We start from the raw sequence: 8,586 nt of genomic DNA, 5'->3' as shown, positions 1-8,586 counted from the left end.
GTAAAAGGATACTAGCATCACACATCCTAGGGTATTTTATAAGTATTCTAACAAGCAAAGTCTTAAGAAGAAAAAGCATCTACAAGGGCCTATATACACTTGTCAAGCTTCCCAAGTAGACGGTTTCACAAAATGTTTTCTAAGTGCAACTATATGCTATGATGCAACTAACATTTATACAACCTAATGCATATGCTTCTACCAACTAGTGTGCCAAATAATATAAATGCAAGTCCTAAATTCACATTGTTTATACCGCATTAATCAAAATAAAGCCACATGGTCATTAACATAAAGAGGAAAAAGGAGATTGGAAAGATCATACCATGCGGTCTTCAAAATCCTCATGTCTCGGATGTGGCGTAGTCAATCAATGTGAAAAAGGATGAACAAACACAATATATACAATATATATAAGACTACACTACAGAAGAAAATGAACTTGTTTTTGGATTTTTCAATTTTTCAATTTTTTTGTATTTTGTTTTAATGAAATTAAAAAAGGTCAAGTTAAAATTTCCCATTCCCACACTAGTATGGGCATTGTCCTCAATGGACAATACGATAGGAAATTATGCAATTTATATGAATATGCATGATTTCTAAGCTAAATGCAAATGATATATAAACAAGAGTGAATGCAAACTAAGCTATGCTATATGATGCATGGTTTTTGTTATGGTGGAGAGCATAATTTAGATTAGCTCCCAATGCATATGCATAAACTTCCCCAAACCAAAATAGACACTATTTATAATGTCAAAAATTTTGTGGGAGTTCATGCACATAAAATGCAATGCATGAAACTACAAATTGTCATCTTGGATTTTGAAAGTTGGGAACAATAAAAATGAACACCTTAATGGAGCCAAGGTGTTAGTCCTCTAATATTGCTAGGACTCCACAAAATGATCAAGATAAAATAAAAACAAGAGAAGTAGACAAACCATAAAGGAGATGTAAGAATTTAGGAGCCTCGAAAAGTTTGCTAGTCCTCACCCATCGTGTCACCATCATCTTCTTCACTTGAGGCATCATCAACCTCCATGGATGTGGAGTCATGTCCACTCTCACTTTCACTTTCACTTTCTTGTTCTTCCTCACTTTTCTCTTCTTCTTGAACTTCTTCATCTTCACCTTCTTGGTCACCACTCTCATCAACAACCATCTCCTCTCCACCCGGTCTACCACCACTAGAAGTGCTAGGAAAGAATACCTCCCTATCCGCCCAACTAGGCAAAGGACAAGATGGATTGAGAAGTCCTTGCTTAGCAAGATGTAGGAGGGGCAGATATTGGGCCTTGTAGGCATCAATTCTATCATTATAAGCTTGTTTATGCATTTCCTTCATTAGTAGAGTCAAGTAATCATTTCCCGCCTTGGCATTTTCGGGGTTGAACTCGTGGTATTCAAATGGATAAGGTGGGGTGATAATGGAAGAGGAGGGCTCGGCAACTTCTTCCCCTTGGTATTGAATGATGTATTCGGTCTCTTCGGAGAGTGGGAGAAGGTAGTTCGATCTATGAACATTCAATCGGCAAATTTTGCTAGGCAAAGTGAAGGATCTAGCTTCATTTGTCAACCACCCAAATTTGTTGTCAAGAGTGTCGTTCTTGACCCATTTGAACTTTAGAATCATGGTGGGAAAATCAATAAGATGGCCTCATTTTACCGGTGTGTAAGTGTTATTCTTGTTGAAAACCCGGTTAAAATGCTTAGCCAAATAGGTAACTAATCCTCCATTGGCAATAAAGGTCGTGCCTTCTTTGCCACAATCAACATTAAGCCATCGATCAACCAAAAGTCGTAAAGCATTCTATGGCTTGGTAAATTCTCTCCCAATGTTCAAACCCGACTCAAGAAGGATAAAATCAAGTTTGGTAAGATGGTTTGTGCCATTTATAGCTATCAAAGTATTCCCAATGACCTTATGCCATACTCTAATGCCCGGATGGTGGACTAAGAGAGCACGACAATCATGAAAACGTGTGAATTTCCTTCCGGAAATTGCCATCCAAAGAGGAGCGGGGTCATACTTGGTAGGCATCTTTGTAAATTTTGCACTATCACTAAGGCCAAATATCTTACCCATTTCGTCATAAGATAAGCATCTATCAACATTTTCAAGACGAAACTCAATAATGGTTTGGGTCTCCACCTTTGTGACTTTCAAAGAGCTTAAAAATTCTAAGCTGAGGGAGGAGTATGTCAATTCTTGCATTATAAACAATTTACTCAACCCCATAGACTCGAAAAAGGTCTTAGTTTGCTCAAGGACACCCAATTTTGACAATGCATCTTCACATATGAACTTAGTAGGCATGATAGTTTTCTTAGCAAAGGAAATAAATTTCTTCCTATGGGAGTCGGAAGGGAAGATTACCTCCGGATAGTCGGCTAATTGTTCAATGACCGGAGTGGTAGAAGTAGTGGCTTCCATAGGAGGATTTTGTTCTTGAATCTCCAACCTTGCATCATGGACTACCAATGCCTTTGATGTTTGCTTATCAAGAAGGGCTTGTTGCCTCTTAGAAAGGGTCTTCTTTTGGGTGCCTTGTTTCCACCTTTTGTTCTTGCCATACTCCTTTGCTTAGTTACACCAATGAAAGATTGAAATCTTCAATTTCTAGTAATGCCCAAATCGATTTAGGATAAATGAAAGTTACCTTGTATCCCAAAAATCGGTTCAAAACTTGAAGATTTTGGTGTTTGGATCACTTGTTGATGCTAAAGGAGTGATTAATTTTTGTTTTGAGGAAGTTTGGATTTGATTTGGTTGATTTTGGTTACGGAATTTGGTTTTTGTTGATGGAGAGGATGAGGGTTTTGGGCAGTGTTTGTGTTTTGAAATAATGAAAATGAATGGGAAAGGAGGGTTTAAAAGACCCGTTGGTTTTTGAAATGTAGAGGGTGACGAGCGGACCTAGTGTCGGGACGCTCGGATTCTTCAAAAATTGGGTTCAGGTAAAGACGCCATGGGACGAGAGGATTGCAGGAAAGACGAGCGGATTCCTTGGCTGAGATGAGCGTCTTTGGCTCAGGACGCTCGGATTCCTTTCCAGTGAAAGATCCCAGATTTCAGTAGTAAAAAGACGAGTGTCTTTCCTGTTGGACGACCGTCCTGACTGAGACGAGCGGTTTCCTGGCTTAGAAGCTCGGATTCTCAGTCAGACCCAAAATATATTTTCTGCAGCTTCACAAGACGAGCGTCTTGTGACTTGGACGCTCGGGTTCTTTCAGGACGAGCGGATTGTCCCTCGGGCCGCTCAGATTCTTCCTTGACCACACGGATTCAGGTCCATCCGTGGGTGCTTCGTAACCCGTGTCAATTCATTCTTCAATTCTCGTGTTCTTCATTGTAAGGGCACTACAAAGGCATGAATAGCCTTGGAAATTGCTATCCCCACACTAAGGCAAAGCACTACACATCAATAAACTCATAAGTCCCTCCCTCACTTCTCTCAAGATGATGAAAATCTTGATCAAGGCATAAAAATGTAAATCCAAAGATGACGAAAATGCAATACAATAATTGAAATTCAAGTTAGGGAGTTAGAATATTTACAAATGGTGGTTTAGGGAGGACTCCACCAAACTCTCATCCAATGTGAGATGTCAAGGGGGCATGTTCAAGGTGTTGTTGATATTACTTAACACCTTGAAGAAGTAGTAGAAAGCTTGCTCATTATCATGATAAAGATCCTCAATAGACCTTTGCACTTGTTGTTCTCCATGATGGTCTTGGGTCATGGCATTACCAATATAGGGATTGAATATCCCTTCGAACTCATCATCCCAAAGACCGCATACTTCGTCTACTTGATCACTAAAAATGTCTTGAGTTGATAAAGACAACTCTCCTTCTTTCTTGTCTTGGCCAATGAGGCCTTCTTCTTCACTTGTCATGGGTGAGCTTTTCAAGCTCTCGTTGTTGCAATTTCCTTGCTCTTTTGATGGAGCATCGTCCACTTTCTTTTTCCATTGAAATTCCAACTTCTGCCTCTCATCTTTCCGGCTATAGTGATCAACCATAAAACATGGCTCATGCAATCAGGGAGCTCTCATAGTCTTGTGAAGATTGAAAGTGATGGTTTCATCTCCCACTTCAAGGGTGAGCTCTCCATGCTTCACATCGATCACCGCTCCCGCGGTGTGCAAGAATGGTCGTCCTAAGATAATAGGAATGTTGGAGTCTTCTTCCATGTCAACAATATTGAAATCCACCAGCATGAAGAATTTTCCAATTCTCACGGGAACATCTTCCTATACCCCTAAAGGTGTCTTTGTTGATCTATCCGTCATTTGAAGCGTCATGTTGGTGCATTTGAGTTCTCCCATTCCTAGCCTCTTGCTAACCGAATATGGCATGACACTAACACTTGCCCGAAGGTCACATAAAGCTTTGTTGATTGTAGTGTCACCAATAGTGCATAGAATGGAGAAACTTCCCGGATCCTTGAGCTTTGGAGGTGAACTCCCTTGAAGAATAGCACTACTTACTTTAGTGAAAGCAATAGTCTCAAGCTTCCGGATTGATTTCTTCTTTGTAAGAATATCCTTCATATACTTTGCATAGGCCGGAACGTGATTGATTAATTCCGTGAATGGAATCGAGACTTCTAAATTATTTACAATCTCCATGAATTTTCCAAGTTGGTCATCAAACTTAGGCTTAGCTTGACGACTTGGAAAAGGAAGTCTAATCACAATGGGTTCCTTCTCTTTGGCCTTTTCTTCATTCTTCTTCGAAACTTCTTGATTGTTGGGTTCTTCTTCCCTAGAGTTTTGCACAACTCTTTCCTTGTCACTAGTCTCCACAATGTCATCCTCATCTTGCTTCTTTGGCTCTTCATATCTTGTACCACTCCTCAAGTGGATGGCACTAACCGATTAATGTCTTGGGGGATTACTTTGAGGTGGTAATTGCCCCTTTTGTCTTTGAGAGCTCGAAGATGCTAATTGAGTCATTTGGGTTTCCAACATTTTTGTGTGGGCTAGGATGTTGTTGATGGTGATGTCTTTTGCTTGGCTATCTTTTTGCATTTGAGTGAAAAATTCTTGTTGATTCTTTTGCATTTGGAGGACCGCTTTTTGAACATCAAAACCTTGGTCATTTGTTGATTGTATGGAGTTTGATTTTGGTAACCTTGGTTTTGGTTGTAAAAGGGTCTTTGATTTTGGTTTCTCATTGGAGGTGGGGTGTATGTTGGTTGAGGGTTTTGAACATTTTGGCTTTTGTATGAGAGATTTGGATGGAATTTGGTGTTTTCATTGTAATAGGTAGAATAAGGGGTACCACTCTTGTATGTTTGAAAAGCATTCACTTGCTCACTTGTTCCCCTACATTCACTTTGGTCATGTCCCAAAGTTCCAGAATTCTCACATATTCCACTTGGAATTGATGAAGATGCCACCATGGCATTAACATGTTGCTTTGGTGATTTTGAGGTTTCTTCAAGTTTAGCCATAGCCTTCTCAAACTTCAAGTTGATGGTATCAATATGAGCACTAAGTTGAGCACCCAATTGAGAAATAGAGTCCACTTCATGCTTTCCTCCTCTAGTAGCCTTGCGAGGTGTACTATATTGTGAGTTATATATGGACCGACATTTCCTCAATCTTGTTCCAAGTTAGATTATCGTCAACTTCGGTGAACATATAATTTGATCCCATGTTGACAATGTTTCGGGAGTCTTCATAAAGACCATTCCTAAATTGTTGTACCAAGAACCACTCGCTAAGTCCATGATGAGGACATGAGCGACAAGTTCCGTTGAATCGCTCCCAAGCTTCATACAAAGATTCTTCGTCCCTTTGCTTAAAACCCGTGATTTGAGCTCTTAGCATGTTAGTCTTCTCCGGAGGGTAGAACTTTTTGTAGAAAGCAAGAGCCAACTTCTTCCAAGAGTCGATTCCAAGTGTAGCCTTATCAAGGCTTTTTAACCATTGTTTCGCGGTACCAATTAGAGAAAAAGGAAATAAGACCCATCGAATTTGGTCTTGAGTCACTCCGGTTTGTGAAATCGCGTCACAATAGTCACAAAAAGTCTCCATGTGAGAACGAGGGTCTTCACTTGGCATCCCCCCAAATTGGCTTCTTTCGACTAATTGGATAAATGCGGATTTTGCAATGAAATTTCCGGTCAAGTGTTGTGGTGTGGGAGTACCATTGGGTAGGTTCTCCTCGGTTGGTACGGAATGTGATGAAAACTTAGGCATTGTGGGTTGATTTTGTGTTGGGTTCTCCTCACCTTCTCTTGCAAAAGGGTTGATGAACTCAATAGTATTTGGTTGAATATCTACAACCTCACCAATACCTCTCAAATTATTTCTAGCAAGTCTTCAATTGGTTGTCAAGTTCTCTCAATTTCGTGATCAATGGGTAACAAGTTACCTTGTGATCTTCTAGACATGCAAAATATCAAACAACTTGAAAACAATTAGAACAAACCTTGAGGAGTTTTACTTCCCCAAGGTAAAGAAAGACACAACTAATAACAATCAAATAAAATCAAATCAAGTTAACACCGTCACGAAAACGGCGCGCCATTTTTGGTCGGACTATATTTTTCGGTTACTTGTCGTTAGGAGCACCTAGACCAAAACAATATTTATAACTTCACAAACTACTCTACTATTAGTAAAGAGCTAAGTAAAGGTCGGATCCCAAGGGACAGGTATTGATGTAGGATTTTCGATTTCAAGTAGTGGTGTCTAAGGGTGTCACAATTTGGGTTGAGATAAGAAGATCACTAAACTAAATAATAATGTAAATGAACAAGCAAGATGATTAAGATGAGGTATAAATAATTGATTAAAAGCACTAGGGTGCCATGGGTTCATAGGGGATTCATGGGATTTGATCACACAAACATGTTTTCAACTAGATGCAAGCAATTATTGTTGTGATGGGATCGAGTTAGTGTATATCTTACAATCCCTAGGAAGGTTTGGGTCCCGGAGCCGAATCGATTAGTATGTACAACACCTACAAGTCGACTTAATCCTCCCTATCCAAAAATATGCATGGTCTAATGAGACTCGAGTTTGTTTATGTCTTACAAGTCTCATTGAAAAGATAAGTGATGGGTAAAAAATGCAAGGATTCATAGGCTCGCATTTCATCAAACATAACATGTGCATAAGTTGAAATCACAATAAGCAAGCAAATTAATTATGAAAGCATATTAGATTAAGCATGAATCAATCCCCATGTTGGTTTCCTCTAATTCCCCATTAATCCTAGTTAATGAAACTACTCACTCAATATCAAGTTTAACATGCTAACAAGGTTGTCAATCATATTAACAAACCAAAACATGATGAATAAATGAAGATGATTAACAATAATTAAAAAGGGATTAAGAGAATTATACCTAATGATGTGAAGGAAAAGTAGATCTCATTACTAACATACTCATATATGTTTTATTTTAATTTGTCATAAAATTAATGAGTGATCTTATGCATGCAAACTAATAAACAATATAAAGAAGAAACCGTCATCTTACATTGTGATTTTCGGATTTATGGGCACAAGTGAGTTCACCTACTCACTTGTTCTTGAGCTCTCCAAATGGAAGAACAAGGATTCAAGTATAGAATCCCTCCCAAAAGCATATACCCAAGGAAATCTCTTAATAACTAATATTATTTAGATCTAGTAATAATATTAGTTTTACTATAAAATTGACATAAATAAATTGCATTTTACTCTTGAAAATCTCGGTCAAGAGGGAGTATATGTGAGTTTATTTCTCTAGAATTATCATAAATTGTAGAGAGTTTTTATTGCATTTTCTTACTCTAGAAAATTAGATGGGAAGAATGAATAATAATGTAACAGAGAAAACCTCTTCTCTCTTTCTTGTGGGTGGCCGAAAAAGAGCATTCGGTAGTATGCCCAATGCCTTTTGTTTTTGCTCTTCTCAAAAGCTTAGGCTTGCAAGGCTAGTAGGTAGTCTTTAATAATTATGTTTTCTACTAATATGAAAACACAATATTAACCCAACACTCCCTCTAATTTCGGCACTTTCATAATAAAATGGATGGTCCATTTTATTTTGTCATTTGTCAATTTTGTCACATGTAACATGTTACATGACATGTCACAATGTAATATATTTTTAACATATTAAAAATCAACATACTCATAAAATATGTCATTTACAAAATTGACTAGTAATTCGTAATTACTCGTGCCAAAATGTTTCCAAATTATAAATTACAACATTCTGTATTTATAATAATTTATTCATTCCGTTTCAATTGTTTCTGTAAACAATGATTTCATCTAAGTAATAAAACAATTCGATTACTTAGACCGTGTCTCATTTAATCATATTTACAATAAGATACGTAAATTATACTCACAAAATCATCCGTCAATTTTAAGCAATTTAATTAACTCGTATCGGTATACGATTAATTAAATAATCAATTAAGAGTATTTCCCTATAGGTATGACCTAAGGGGATCAACTGATCACCACCGTCGCACGACAGTAATGTCAAACTCTAGTCAGCCAATCATTACCGATATGTGTGGACCAGTTGACTGTAAAATATTACATCCCACATGTATTCT

The 8,586-nt window shown here is 38.0% G+C and overlaps 1 non-coding gene across 1 annotated transcript; it reads left to right on the top strand.

The window, feature by feature from the left end:
- Nucleotides 1-5,740: 5,740 nt before the first annotated feature.
- LOC141644662 (small nucleolar RNA R71) lies at nucleotides 5,741-5,847 on the top strand. The gene has a single exon (XR_012544274.1). It is a non-coding gene; the product is annotated as a small nucleolar RNA R71 (small nucleolar RNA).
- The last annotated feature ends 2,739 nt before the right edge of the window (nucleotides 5,848-8,586 follow it).

This window comes from Silene latifolia, chromosome 2 (genome assembly GCF_048544455.1).
Source record: "Silene latifolia isolate original U9 population chromosome 2, ASM4854445v1, whole genome shotgun sequence".
Lineage (NCBI taxonomy): Eukaryota > Viridiplantae > Streptophyta > Magnoliopsida > Caryophyllales > Caryophyllaceae > Silene > Silene latifolia.
Note: the sequence above shows the minus strand (reverse complement) of the source record. Positions and strands in the feature narration are given on the sequence as shown.